We start from the raw sequence: 15,498 nt of genomic DNA, 5'->3' as shown, positions 1-15,498 counted from the left end.
CGGGAAATACTACGGAGTCTGCAAAGGTCCACAACACACAGCATAATCAAACCCGAGATAGTACGGAAAGTGCAGGCGCCTACAACGCGTTTCTGAACCATAGCTCACCACCGCAAGCGAATTCTGATACACCACCAAAACCAAAAGAGCTCAACTAACGGAAATACAAAATAAAGCAACGAGCACAGACAATACAGAACCCTAACCGTCCACACTACACAGCATAGTCAAACCCGACATAGTACGGAAGGTGCAGGCGCCTACAACGCGCGTCTAACACACCGCAGGCAGACCCCCGAGATAGTACGGAAGCCCCAGAGATACGGACTCCACAGCATATGTGAATCACATTACAGTAATACAATAATATGAGTACTCACAGACAAACCAAACACAACAGGCTTCGGCGTCCCGCCCCACAATCAAACCAGAGAGAGTACGGCGTCCCCAAACGTCCACAAAACACAGCATAGTCAAACCCGAGATAGTACGGAGGGCGCATGCGCCTACAACGACTACCACATAAAAAACACACACGGCACCGGAGGTATAATATTAGCTCAACTAACCTACAGATGTCGTAACGGTGAACATGATACATATGTGACAATTACCAGGACAGACAATAATCTCTTTCAAATCTATTTCGGGTTACCCAAGACCAGGGGTTGGCGAGCAAAGCGAGCAGGGGGTGGAGCCCCCCTAGTGTTAAAAGAACATGCAACTCTGACTTTCTGAGGTATGCATTTACATTTATCATAAAGCAGAGGTTCTCAGGCTGTGGGGCAGGCCCCCCTAGGGGGGGCGCGAAGATCTGAAAAAAAGAAAACAAGAGTCGAAAATATGAAAAATACATCTATTGAAACTAAAACAAATGAACTTAAACAACATTTTGATACTAGAAAAATAAATATAGGAGTTAGATTAATGTCGATAAAAGTTAAGTAGGTATAATAAAATAGGCATCTATGATATATCATTAATTTAAAAAGAACAAATTGGTATTAGAGGGCTCCTTTCAAAAAAACGTTAGGGGGGCGCGATTAAAACTGCTATGAAAACTCGGGTCGCAAATACTTAAAGGTTGAGAAACGCTGGTAAAGCACGGCAAGCAGTGGCCGTTGTGTGTTACCTGCGTCTGATACTACCAAAAAAAAACATCAAACTATGAAGACATTTGGAAACAAAGCATGCATCTTACAGAAGTAAATTGTTTGACTTTTTAAAAAGAAAATCTTGAGGCTTCACAGAAAGCATTCTAACGAGTTTGTACAACAAGCCAGCAGGCACTCTGGTCGTTGCCTCGTTGCACGTTGAACTGCCAAATATAAGAAGGCACACAATTACAGAACGGCTCGTCTTTCCTTATGCAACAGAAATGTCCACACAAGTCAGCAGCCTGCAAACTCCAGCGTATTCCTCTCATTTTGACAAACTTGTGCGAATCCAACAAGCCCAGGTTAGCCGTTAAAAAGACAACTGGACACTGAATTTGAGTATTAAACACCCATGTGTCGAGTTTATTTTCAATGAGTACTGTGTGTATTTCAGTTATTATGTACACTGTACTTAAATGTTGACTACGTAGTTACTGTTATTTGTTAATGTCTGCTCTTCAGGGGCTAGTTTACATTAAAATTCCTGCTAATAAAAGGGCCGTTTTTGGAAAAAAGAGACAAAACTGCATCTTAGGGCCAGATGGGTTAAAAACCAATGCTGTAGCCCACCACTCTCCTTCCTGTCACCTGACATGTGGCTAACAAGGTGAACAGGGACACAAGCCTGATCGGTGACATCTTTATACGTGCAATGTGCCATCTCTTCTTCTTCTTTTTTTATTGTGAATTTCCCCTTGGGATTAATAAAGTATCTATCTATCTATCTATCTATCTATCTATCTATCTATCTATCTATCTATCTATCTATCTATCTATCTATCTATCTATCTATCTATCTTTTTCTTTTATTTTTAAATTTAATGTTATACAGCATAAGAAATTGAGACTCACTGGAAGTGGGCTTGACCCAAACCCATTTTGGTGTGTATGTGTGTGTGTGGCACAGACCAAACTGGAGTCACACTTCTGTGTTAGTTGCGGTAGGTGAATATTATTCAGTGCATTGATGTCATCCCATTGTGCATCTTCAGCGCTTTTCCTGGAGTCACTCACATCCCTGTCATTAATCTTTTAGGAAATATTAGGGGCAGCATGGAGCAGATATGCATAAAGGAGACAAGAGCAATGGGATCCTTCACTTTACGTGGGGGCTGGATGAATGTGTGCATTAACCTGAGAAAGAAAGAAAGAAAGAAAGAAAGAAAGAAAGAAAGAAAGAAAGAAAGAAAGAAAGAAAGAAAGAAAGAAAGAAAGAAAGAAAGAAAGAAAGAGGTCTGCATGGCTAGAGGGGTAGCGAGGCAGTGCAGTATTGGGGGCCCTGTCTTTATCGTAGGACACCGCCTTGCCTCCACGGCTTGTTCTTGCTCTCCTCCTTTGCTTTAGTCCCACTACTCTCACTAATTCTGCATCTCCATGGCACATCAGAAAACCGGGTGAACAGGACTGAAGCTGGGGCTCAGAGTTTGTCTCCATCCTACACTCGTTATCAAGTTACTTTGAACCTATAGGTAGATCTAAATTTGTCTTGTCAGAACATATTTTGTAAGCAGTAGAACTTGGACCTCTGGTCCTCGAAGAAGTGCCTCTCATGAAACACAACACCACTGATCACTGCACTGAGGTTGCTGTAATGTCCTTCAGTGTTGGCAGATGTCCTGACAGACATGCTACATGCTTGTGAATCCACTGCTGTCTTGGTCACCATGTCATGTGGCCACACCTCCACTCAGGACCAAAGGCCTATGACATGGTGGCAGAAGCCTTTTTGCCCCTTTATGACTTCTATTGCTCTCGGTGTGAGTAACCTGTGCTTAACAATAAAAATAATTAGTCAGTCCATGCAATGTGCTTCACTGTTGGCAGAGGTCGCCACATTTCTTTTCCTGTCAGCAGTGCCGCATGCCTGCACTGCTTTGTTTTTTCTGTCAGCTAGCCTGTGTGCCCAGACCAGGTTACCGTGAGTGTCATTCATTTTTTTTTGTTACCATCAGTTCTACTTTTTCAGCTCAACTGTTCCCATGCTGTTTGTAGTATCAATTTAACAATTGGCAGAAATCGAAGGCTCAAGCTTTGGATCCTCATTTTTCAAAAAACTTGTTTTATTACAGTGAGCCTTACTTAGTATTACTTGCTGATATTAGTTTGAGCCACAAAAAGTTCAAAAGACCTGAATCTTAAAAATATACCTGACTCTTCAAATAGGCCTGTCCCTGAAACAGAACCCCGAAAAGGCCAAGACCTAAAAGTCCCAAACGGCAAGGGGAACAGGTTAAAAACCATTGCCCATAGTAACATTTCTTAGAATATATGATTTATTAATGAAAGCTATAAACAAAACTATAATCAACACCAATACCATACTATTTTCTAAGCCCACTTAATCCTGAGCATAGGACGTTGACACCTATCCCAGCAAGTATTTCCAATGACAACCTGCAAAATTTTCAAGAGAATCAACAAAAGAGAACCCAAACAACACAAGCTGGAGCGAATGATTAGTGCCAAGGCAGCTCAGACTTTTGAATAGGCCAGGTGGCAGCTACAGCTGCAGCGTTGGGGGGCCTCCACCCCCTTGGCTTCAACATATTAAGAAATAGTCAAAAACATGCAATGTTGATAGAACTAAAAGATGACCAATATTACAAAATGATTGAAACAAAGAAAAGCACTTAAGGAAAATTGTTTTACAGAAACGTCGACGTTACCAAAAACTGTGTATCTAAATAAATAAAAAAAAAAACAAACGACAAGATTAACTAGGATAAAAGAAATAAAAGCTCGAGATAAAGTCCTGGTTAAGCCATGACACTTGATTTGATTCCTTGAACTCCCAAGTCTTGTATTTACTGGCTTTGGCAGTCACTATTGCTGACTGACTTCCCACCATCGCCTCGCCTCGCCTGTTTCTTGACTAGGAATTCGACTGTCCCGTCTCATCCCCTGGGCTATCTCTTTCACTTTCTGACCCACGGTTCCTCGTTCTGTGGGCATGACAACCAGATCCACCAGCAGGTTCCGTGGCACTTCGCTCAGCCTGCCGTCCTCAGAGAAGGCCCATCTGGAGCTCTACGTGTAAAGCATGTGCTTACTGCCCTCTAGTGGATCATCCGTAGTACTTACTCTGAGGGTTCTCCTTGCTTATTGCCCTTGTTTTTTACCTTTCTCTTGTTTTGGCCCACTTAATGACCACTTTAGCCCTGGTGAGCTTTTGGATGTTTGCAGGTTGTCAAGTTACAAGTTATCAAGTCCAAGTACTGTTATCAAGTACACCCAAATTTCTTTTAAATCTCTGGGATTGCTATGTAGATAAAAAGAATATTTGTTTTTTTTCTAACGTTGCGTGACTGTAATCAGCAATCCTAAGCTGCCGGGAAGACAAGAGCCCAGCAGAGCCACTCTTCCAATGATGATGGGCGAGAATTCTGAGAAGCGCTCCTTCTGATGGGAAGCTCAAGTATTCTGAGAGGGCTTTGGCCATCGGTGAAGAAGGGCACTAATGAATCAACGAGGTTCTAAAAAGACAAGAAACGTCACGGAAATAATTGTATCCATACAAATTGAAAATAGAATCTAAGGAGACAGTGGGCGTGGCATCTTTAGTGCCCTCTTAAAAAAGATTCTTTTTTCCGTTTGTGCCTTGGCTTGTCACAGTTGCTGGGTAACCGTCTCAATAGGCATCAGAGAGCTGGCGCCTTGGGTCGGCGCGAGGCCTCACAAGCCACATGCACATTGGCATCCTGTGGCGTTAGAGCCTGAAGGGAATGTCCACTGAAGATGACTGGTAGTGAGCAGTAGTGGACCACACCATCGTGGTAGGAACACAACAGTGAGACATAAAAAATGAAATGGAGTGAGCGAGTGAGTGAGTGAGTGCAGATTGAGGATGTAAGGCAGAAAACATGTGGGCCCCCAGGTATGATTTGAAAATTGATGCTAAGTACACGTCCAAGAGAGAAAAAGGTCTACGGTGTTTGGGTGGGGGGGCACTATAAAGCAAAAAAGCGTGAAGTCAAAAGGTGACACGCGTTCCCTTAGTTTACACTGGATAGCCACAGAAGTTTGAACATTAGACATGCATACCCATAGAGGGTTGCACCGTATGCCAGTACTGAAAAAGTACCTAAAACCCAATTGTGAAAACGGTTCGGCAGTGACATTTCTTTAACATTGGGAGCGGAAGTAGTTCTCAAGCACCTCGCAATAGTCATTTATTAGCACACTCGCAACACAGCCCCCCAAAGCTCTCTCCACCACACTCCCCTCTGTTATACATATGCCATATAGTTCGTCTTAACTTTGGGGATCTCCGCCAACCACACCCTTCCTCACGCTCTTCGAATGTGTATATTTTTGTATAAACGCGCTGCAGATTCTAAGGGTCCCCCACTCCGCACCTTGCATTGGTTGGCAGAGTGCCGTGTGGCAGACAGGCTGCTGTGAGATGGAGGGCAGGGGAGTGGGGGTTTAGTAAGCCGGTATTGGCTTCAGTACCATTTTGGTATTAGTACTGAGATCTAAAAGCTGGTATCAATACCCAAGTCTAAATTTCAGTACTAATCCAACACAACTCATGTAAATAATAACCGAACTTTAATGATCCTTCACTGTGAATGCAGGATGAATGCAGGTGAGCTACTGAGGTGATGTGAGCCTGATGTAATCTGTCAGTTCCAGTGAGGACAATAATTAATGAAGCGCAGACATTATGAAACACAGACGGCATTAGTTTTACACAGTAGAGCGAGTGAAGTAATTACTACCGGAGGACCTCTAGTTTTACTCCCATGCGAATCTCTCATGTCAGGAACTTTGTACTGCACGTTCATGTCTCAGTGAAGATTACGGAGCCTTTTACCTTCTATGAAAAGTCTGTGAAAAATAACTCCAGGTTAGACTAGTCGCGTGTGAATCGACATATCAGTCAAACGGTCATTTGAGCAATTCAGATGGGACTAAAATTGCAAATGTCCTCTAGTAATAATTACTTTACACAGTTCGTGAAATGGAAAAAGAACGGCACCGGTACTCCATGTTGTATGTGCTGAATAACAGGGGAATGGAGTATCCCCTTCAAAGGTTTGAAGGTGCGCTAATATGCACAACTTACATCAAAACGCCCAGGGATGGGGTCCCCCTTGGAGGTCTGAACAGACTTACTGTTGTTATAAATAAGGGCTGCTAATGTGGAACTGACGATACACACCAGTACACACATATTAACTACCAGTACTCATAAGGCAAGAGTAGGGAAAGGTCGGTATGGGGTCCTGGTGCATGGCAGCCCACTTCAAAGCCTGACTTTACTCCACCCGCACCCTGGTGTAAAACTAAGCCAGTCCAAATAGGGCCTAAGATGTCTGATATTTTTTGATAGGAAACTGTTATGTATGTGCTGTCTTGTAAGAAAAGAGACCGGGACCAGGAATTAACACATAATCAAAAAACACGCTAGGATGTAGCCGGGAAACCCAGGCACACTTTCAGAGGAATCAAAAACAGTAAGCGAAAATCAAAAGTCATTAACAAAAATGATATCTGAAGTTCAATAAATGCTAAATAATCTTTTGAGATTTATCTACAAACACGGATAGAAAATGGCCGTAAAAATAACCCTTTTAACCATCCATTATCCAACCCGCTGAATCCGAACACAGGGTCACGGGGGTCTGCTGGAGCCAATCCCAGCCAACACAGGGCACAAGGCAGGAACCAGTCCCGGGCAGGGTGCCAACCCACCGCAGGACACACACAAACACACCAAGCACACACTAGGGCCAATTTAGAATCGCCAGTCCACCTAACCTGCATGTCTTTGGACTGTGGGAGGAAACCGAAGCGCCCGGAGGAAACCCATGCAGACACGGGGAGAACATGCAAACTCCACGCAGGGAGGACCCCGGAAGCGAACCCGGGTCTCCTAAGTGCGAGGCAGAAGCGCTACCACTGCGCCACCGTGCCACCCACCCTTTTAACCTCTTTTCATAATTGACATCACGGCTGTGACCGAGGTGACCATGGCTATACCATCCGACTAGCGCCATAATGACAAAGTAACAAAATGGCATCCAAACAAACAATAAAGACCAACGTTATGAGTAATTCAAAACAGAAACCCAAAGAAATGAAATGACTACCGACAAATACTCCTGGGAGTCTACAAATTCTTAAATGCCATTGAAAAAGAGAAAGTGTTATTCAGTAAGACCAAGAAAAATTAAAGGATAAAGCCAAACCACAACACAAGAAATGCAAAGCAGAAATAATGGAAGTGATCAGAAGTTTGAAAAGCAGAAAACGTATCGATATCAAGACTCTGTCCGATCTTTTGTCTAAACCAAACTACTGAACCAAAAATTACGGCTGAAGCCAGAAAAAAGGATCTGTAACACTAATAAAGAATTCTAACCACCATGTGCAGTGATTTTTCTTTTTATTTACCTGCAAACTCAGATGACAAGGAAGCACACGGTGCCAGCCTTTTATCTCGTGAAAGTGATTACATTGGCATCGTGCACAGCCAGGGGTTGTTGCATAGCAACACCATGACAACTGGTGCACAAAATAGTGGCATCCATGAAATCATTGCATGGATTAGAAAGGCATTGGAAAGAATGTGCAAAAATGTTTAACCATTATACAATTATTTTTTATCAAATATTAAAGCCAAAATTGGGTTCTACTACCTCAATAACCCATATCCATATATAGAGTGTAATTATATGACCCAAGGGGGTTAGAAATTAATTGAAAACAAACACAAATCATAACCGTGACAAACTAAAGGCAAGATATTGGGTTAAAATTTCAAGTCTCTGCCAAATGCAACTGTAAAGTTGGTGTAAGAGGAGCATTAGCGTAGTCAGCAGGATCAGTGAAAGTTACGATGGAGACACCACAAGAATAATTTTGCTAATTTTTCAGCAGTAAGAAGTTGGCAGGCACCTGTGGACTGTGAACCACAGAGAGATTGTCCTGTTGATTATCATTATTAGCATTTTCTTATTTGTTTAATCAACCAGATAACATATTTGGGTATCCCTTTCTTCTCTTAATTAACTCTATGAAGAATTGCACACATTGGAAATGGCAAAATGTTTTGACTATAGTTGAAAGTTTTATAAGTGCTAGCATAGCGTCTTTGAGAGAGACGTAAACTGTAACTTGAGCAGGGTATCCCAAAATAAAAAGTTACGTTTTATAAGAGTTCTATGGTAAGAGCTAAAAGACATCTGTCGACTGTTAATTGCAGATGGAGCTTCATTCTGAGTGTCCTCAACATATGCATGCATTAGTCTTTGGACACACCTGCCTTCTCTAATTTTGATCTAAATCCATAAGGAATAGAATGAAAGTGCAGAACATCTTGACTCCAGCCAAGATTTAAGATTCAAAGTTTAAGGCTCTGTCAGGTGTACCTCTAAGAATACTGATAGAGAAATACTAGCGTAGTCAGCAGGATCTGAGCTTACTTGAGAAAGAGTTCATCTTTTGTAACTGGTGCAGGAGATCCCAGAACTGGATTTTTAGTTTTATTAGAGTTCCAGGAATTAAAAGACATCTATGGATTGTCTGTCACAGACCAGTTTTTATACTGAGCGTTACCAGCACATGCATTCCCGAGTGAGACAGCATCTTTGGGCACACCTGCCTTTCCTAAGTGAATGCTATTAGAACTTAAATGCACAGGGAGAGGCATGAAGGATTTTTAGTTTTATTAGAGGTTGTTCGCATACATCCACTGACTGCATTCTAGAATGATCTTCATTGGCTGGTGTCATCATCAGAGGTGGGTAGAGTAGCCAAAAATTGTACTCAAGTAAGAGTAGCATTACTTCAAAATAATATTACTGAGGTAGAAGTAAAAAGTAGTCATCCAAAAAATTACTCAAGTAAGAGTAAAAAAGTACTTGGTGAAAAGACTACTCAAGTACTCAGTAACTGTTTGATCATAATAAATTATTTATTTTTTAGAAATGTTGTAATAAGACAGACAAAAATATAAAATAATGTGCAAATTCTGCTATTCCCAAATAACAAAATAAAAAATGAGTAAAAATAAATAACATCTTTACAAAATAAAGATGCACAAATAACATAAAGTTCCAAATCTCAGTTTTTCACAACAAAGCTTTTGAAGCCAAAACCTACAGTAGGTAACATGAATGTAAGAACAGTGCAAACTACTTACAGTGACGAGATAACCTGACTGTACACTGACAGTAGAATACTGCATATTCACTTACCCTCCAAATAGCACAGCTGATAGAAAATAACATGAGAACAAGGCAGCGTGTGCACCTACAACAAGTCTCACTTTAACTTGACTGGCCAGTTGCGGATAGTTGACACAGACTGCTCAGCCAATCAGAGTGCAGCAGGCCTGCCGTGCCTCAGAGACCCGAGTTTGATTCCCCGCTGGGGAGAAAGTGAGTTTTTTTTCTTTTTAACCTCAAACGGACATAAAATTTATAAATTGGTATATACTGTCAGTTAATGAGATCGTTATATTTTCATGTGGGATGCTCCTTTTAAAATATTTTTTAACAATTGAGACTGCAATTAACATGAACAAGTGTCCTTATAACTGTTATTTTTAAGATCCATAACACACAGACAGACAGAGCACTGTGTAATAGAGAGACAGACAGACAGAGAAGTCACTAGATATATAAATAAACAGGGAAGGTGCTGTATAATAGATATATAAAAACAGCTAAGGAGATAGATATATAGATAGATAGGAAGGAAAGGCACTATATGATAGGCAGACAGGGAAGCTGCTGTATAATAATATTAATAAAATTACTGTTATTACTATATAGATAGACAGGGAGTTCACTGTATAAAAGACAGACAGAGAAAGCACTACTAAATGAAAAATGGTACAGCCTTTTTATTAATCAACAGATACTTTAGGAAGGTAAGCAGATAGTGAGAGTACATGTAGATGTGAAAATCAATAGACAGACAGATAGATATGGAAGGCACTGTATAACAGATACAAAACTGTCAGAAAAAAAACAGGGTATACAGTAAATAATCTACAGGCAGAGAAGCCACTAGATAGGTAGATAAATAGACATGAAAGGCATTATATAAGACAGATAGACAGGAAAGACACTATATATTAGGCAGAAAGGGAAACCAAAAAGTAATAATACTATTATTACTACAAAGACAGATAGACAGGGAATTCACTGTATAATAGGCAGACAGCAAAGGCACTATGTAAGAAAACAGACAGAGAACGCACTAGACAGAAAGATCTCAGCATTAGCAATATATTAGCTTTATTATATATATACAGTATATGTGTGTGTGTATCTGAGATTTATGTCGAAATTAATGAAAAATGATTTAGTCTGTTTATTATTCAACACATGCTGCAGGAAAGCAAGAAGGCCGTTAGAGTACATATACTGTAGATCTGAAAGGCACTAGATAGACACATAAATAGAAAAGTCACTGTATAATAGATGTGGGGTGTTCTTTTTAAAAAAAATAAAAATTGAGACTGCCATTAACATGAACAATTGTCCTTATAACTGTTCTTATTTTTAAGTTCTGTAAGACATACACTGTCAGACAGATCACTGAATAATGCACAGACAGAGAAGTTACTACATACTGTAGATAAACTGGGAAGGCACTGTATAATAGAAGATATAAAACTGTCAGGAGAAAAAAACAGATAGATAGACAGACAGACAGACAGACAGACAGACAGACAGACAGACAGACAGACAGACAGACAGACAGACAGATAGATAGATAGATAGATAGATAGATAGATAGATAGATAGATAGATGTGAAAGGCACTATATGACAGATGCTGCAGAAAGGCAAGCAGACAGTGAGAGTACATTCACATGTGAAAGGCACTAGATAAACGGCAGACAGAGAAGGCACTAGACAGATACTGTACATAACAGTATTAGCTATATACAGTGGTGTGAAAAACTATTTGCCCCCTTCCTGATTTCTTATTCTTTTGCATGTTTGTCACACAAAATGTTTCTGATCATCAAACACATTTAACCATTAGTCAAATATAACACAAGTAAACACAAAATGCAGTTTGTAAATGGTGGTTTTTATTATTTAGGGAGAAAAAAAAATCCAAACTTACATGGCCCTGTGTGAAAAAGTAATTGCCCCCTTGTTAAAAAAATAACCTAACTGTGGTGTATCACACCTGAGTTCAATTTCCGTAGCCACCCCCAGGCCTGATTACTGCCACACCTGTTTCAATCAAGAAATCACTTAAATAGCAGCTGCCTGACACAGAGAAGTAGACCAAAAGCACCTCAAAAGCTAGACATCATGCCAAGATCCAAAGAAATTCAGGAACAAATGAGAACAGAAGTAATTGAGATCTATCAGTCTGGTAAAGGTTATAAAGCCATTTCTAAAGCTTTGGGACTCCAGCGAACCACAGTGAGAGCCATTATCCACAAATGGCAAAAACATGGAACAGTGGTGAACCTTTCCAGGAGTGGCCGGCCGACCAAAATTACCCCAAGAGCGCAGAGACGACTCATCCGAGAGGTCACAAAAGACCCCAGGACAACGTCTAAAGAACTGCAGGCCTCACTTGCCTCAATTAAGGTCAGTGTTCACGACTCCACCATAAGAAAGAGACTGGGCAAAAACGGCCTGCATGGCAGATGTCCAAGACGCAAACCACTGTTAAGCAAAAAGAACATTAGGGCTCGTCTCAATTTTGCTAAGAAACATCTCAATGATTGCCAAGACTTTTGGGAAAATACCTTGTGGACTGATGAGACAAAAGTTGAACTTTTTGGAAGGCAAATGTCCCGTTACATCTGGCGTAAAAGGAACACAGCATTTCAGAAAAAGAACATCATACCAACAGTAAAATATGGTGGTGGTAGTGTGATGGTCTGGGGTTGTTTTGCTGCTTCAGGACCTGGAAGGCTTGCTGTGATAGATGGAACCATGAATTCTACTGTCTACCAAAAAATCCTGAAGGAGAATGTCCGGCCATCTGTTCGTCAACTCAAGCTGAAGCGATCTTGGGTGCTGCAACAGGACAATGACCCAAAACACACCAGCAAATCCACCTCTGAATGGCTGAAGAAAAACAAAATGAAGACTTTGGAGTGGCCTAGTCAAAGTCCTGACCTGAATCCAATTGAGATGCTATGGCATGACCTTAAAAAGGCGGTTCATGCTAGAAAACCCTCAAATAAAGCTGAATTACAACAATTTTGCAAAGATGAGTGGGCCAAAATTCCTCCAGAGCGCTGTAAAAGACTCATTGCAAGTTATCGCAAACGCTTGATTGCAGTTATTGCTGCTAAGGGTGGCCCAACCAGTTATTAGGTTCAGGGGGCAATTACTTTTTCACACAGGGCCATGTAGGTTTGGATTTTTTTTTCTCCCTAAATAATAAAAACCACCATTTACAAACTGCATTTTGTGTTTACTTGTGTTATATTTGACTAATGGTTAAATGTGTTTGATGATCAGAAACATTTTGTGTGACAAACATGCAAAAGAATAAGAAATCAGGAAGGGGGCAAATAGTTTTTCACACCACTGTAGTAGTTTAGTTTTATATATAATGTATATATATTTTTCAACTCGGAGAATTGTCAAAAAGATATATATTCAATCATATATTAATCGACACATGCTGCACACAGGCAAGCGGGCAGTGAGAGTGGAGATAGATGTGAAAGACGCTAGATAGATTGTATACAACATGCAAAAATAGCGACCACTTGATAACAGTATTAGCTGTAATCAATGAAAGCAAGAATTAATCAACAGAAATAACCGCGATCGACATTTTAAACTTAACAATTTACTTAAGAAAAAAAAAAAAAGAAAAATGCCCCAGCACTTCTATGAAAGCAGACGCTCACAGGCAGGCAGGCAGGCAGGCAGGCAGAGCAGTGAAAAGCGCAGAACAGCACCCCCAAAATGGAAGTGGCAGAAAATAGATCGCATCGGTAATGGTTTAGCACTACCATAGAGAATGAATGGGAAACGATTTAGGGAGTTTTAGCTAAAGAACGCGGTGGCCGCTGCGCGCCATTAATGGAAAAAAAGTAACGATTCGAGTGTTGCCCAATGTAGCAGAGTAAGAGTAGCGTTTCTTCTTCACAAATGTACTAAAGTAAAAGTAAAAAATATGGTGCAGTAAAACTACTCTTAGAAGTACAATTTTTTTAAAGTTACTCAAGTAAATGTAACTCGTTACTACCCACCTCTGGCATTGTTTAGGCACTTGTGTCTTCCCAAACTGAGCTCTGTTTGTACCCTCAATGTCACCCTGTTCTGAGTCCCTAGACATACCAGCATGGGTAGCCTGCAGCCGTGTTTCTCTGGCCATCTTTTTGCTCAATCGTGTCAGTCAGGCAAATTTCCATCTGAATTCAATTACAACTTGATTACCCACCAAAGTGCCCAGTTTAAAGGCCAGTTAGGGTCATTTGAAGCCGTTTAGCGCTAGAGTTTGCTGGGGCTGCGTAAAATGTATTGTATAGGCTTTGATCTACTGTATATACCATATACTCAAGTATAAGTCAGGTCTTGAAACCCGAAAAATCGATCATAAAATCAGACCCCGACTTATATGCCCATTCAAAAATGCGACACTTACGTTTATTTTACATCTTCTTTCCTCCTCCAGTCGCACACCAGTTTCTCAGACGCATCGAATTTTGTTGCAGCAGCGCAGTTACCAATTTCTCTCGCTACTTCAACAACGTTTAATATGAAACCAGCTTCATATTTTCTTCTGATCGAACGCTCCATCGTAGATAAGCGATGCTCATATGATAAAGGTGTATGAGGGTGTGAGATACAAAAAACACAAAACAGTGCAAACGTCGCTTTGGAATAGTTGGGGTATTACCGTGTGGTCACGTGGGCACAATAGAGAGACAGAGATAAGTTAGGAGCACACGCTGATACAGCGCATTGCTGCACCCACATAGAAAACAAGGCCGCGTGCTCTGTGGTTACTCTCTCAGGTGGGCGTTAACATATCAGAATCTCTCTGACCAATAGCGCGAGTTTTCAGCATTTGACTTATATGACCGACATTACAAAATACCAGAAATTATACGATAAAATCAAGTCCTGACTTATCCGCGAGTATATACGGTACTCTTATTCTGTATGTATGTATGTGGTAGCCAGAATTTATTTGTTGTATTTTCTGTTTCATTGTTGCTTTGTTAATTTTAGTTAATTATTCTTCATGTTTCTATGTTAATTTAGTTATGTTTGTTTAATATTTAATATTATGTACTGTCATTTTAAATGTACTGCCATTTGCTGTACTTTGTGGGTGAAGTCCTGGGAGGCAGGGCCACCTTTTGGCTTCATATGTGAGCTAGAAAGAGAAACCCAGCAGTGGAGCATTAAGGTGGTATTGGATTTAACTGAGTTCGTTATGTGTGCAAGCAGACAAGGTTTGGGAGCAATCCAGGAGAATACATGAAAGCCAAAAATGGGTCAATACCAGGAGATTAAAAAGTATGAGCATCAAAGCCAAAACAGAAGAGAAAAACAGTGGTCCAAAAAAAAAAAAAAACAAAAGTAAAAGAGTTTGAAAGAGCAATAAGAAAAAGGTTTTGAATCCGCCACTCAGCTGAGGAAGTGAAATCCAGGGGGACCTTTTAACCCGTCACATCATGCCATGACCTCAGAGGACCTGATCCTAACAATGGGTACCTTTGCCCTAATGACAGAAACTCCAAATTAGAGGCAAGTGTAGAAGCCAAGATGGCCGATAAAACGGCCCAAGAAAATTATCCATCAAAACAAAGGAGAATTGCTGCATAAGGATGGCAGAATCAAGCTCAGTGATTCAAAAAACCCAGAACAAGTGTCTGATCACCAGCATCAATACCAGAAATCATAAAAACTATCCTAATAATATTGTTATTTCTTGATTTGATTTTTTGTGCTACTGTATATTGTATTGTGTACTGGGACTTGTTCACTTTGAATTGCCTTTAAGGCAGCTCCTTTTTGCCCTACATTCCCCCTTTTTCTGTTTTTCTGTTTTTGTTAATAAATACTTTATTATAAAAAAAATTCTTTGTTTTGGATCATCTCTGTAAGTCAGAGTTTTATGGTTTTCTCTCCCTTGAAAGACATGTTGATAATTTTGGGACTGTGAGTTCATTTTTTTGAATTTATAATTTCAGTTCCCCATTTTGGGCCTGGGTAGGCTAAAGCCGGCAGGTAGCAGTTGGTGGGCGACTGACTTAGAGTGTACTTCTCAGGTTCTACCCTTTATAGTCTTTTGGATGCCTCACTTAGTCTAAGACTCCACATCACAATAGTATATTTCCCAAAAGATTTCCATGGATCCAACTTCTCATCCACTTGGGTTGC

The 15,498-nt window shown here is 40.5% G+C and overlaps 1 protein-coding gene across 14 annotated transcripts in view; it reads left to right on the top strand.

Moving 5' to 3' along the window:
* The window catches only part of cacna1g (calcium channel, voltage-dependent, T type, alpha 1G subunit), a 453,630-nt gene that overhangs the window by 290,562 nt on the left and 147,570 nt on the right, over nt 1–15,498 (top strand). The gene's annotated exons all lie outside the window — the stretch shown is intronic.

Source organism: Erpetoichthys calabaricus, chromosome 14, assembly GCF_900747795.2.
Source record: "Erpetoichthys calabaricus chromosome 14, fErpCal1.3, whole genome shotgun sequence".
NCBI classification, from domain to species: domain Eukaryota; kingdom Metazoa; phylum Chordata; class Cladistia; order Polypteriformes; family Polypteridae; genus Erpetoichthys; species Erpetoichthys calabaricus.
The sequence above is the reverse complement of the archived record's forward strand: the minus strand, read 5'-3'. Positions and strand labels throughout refer to the sequence as shown.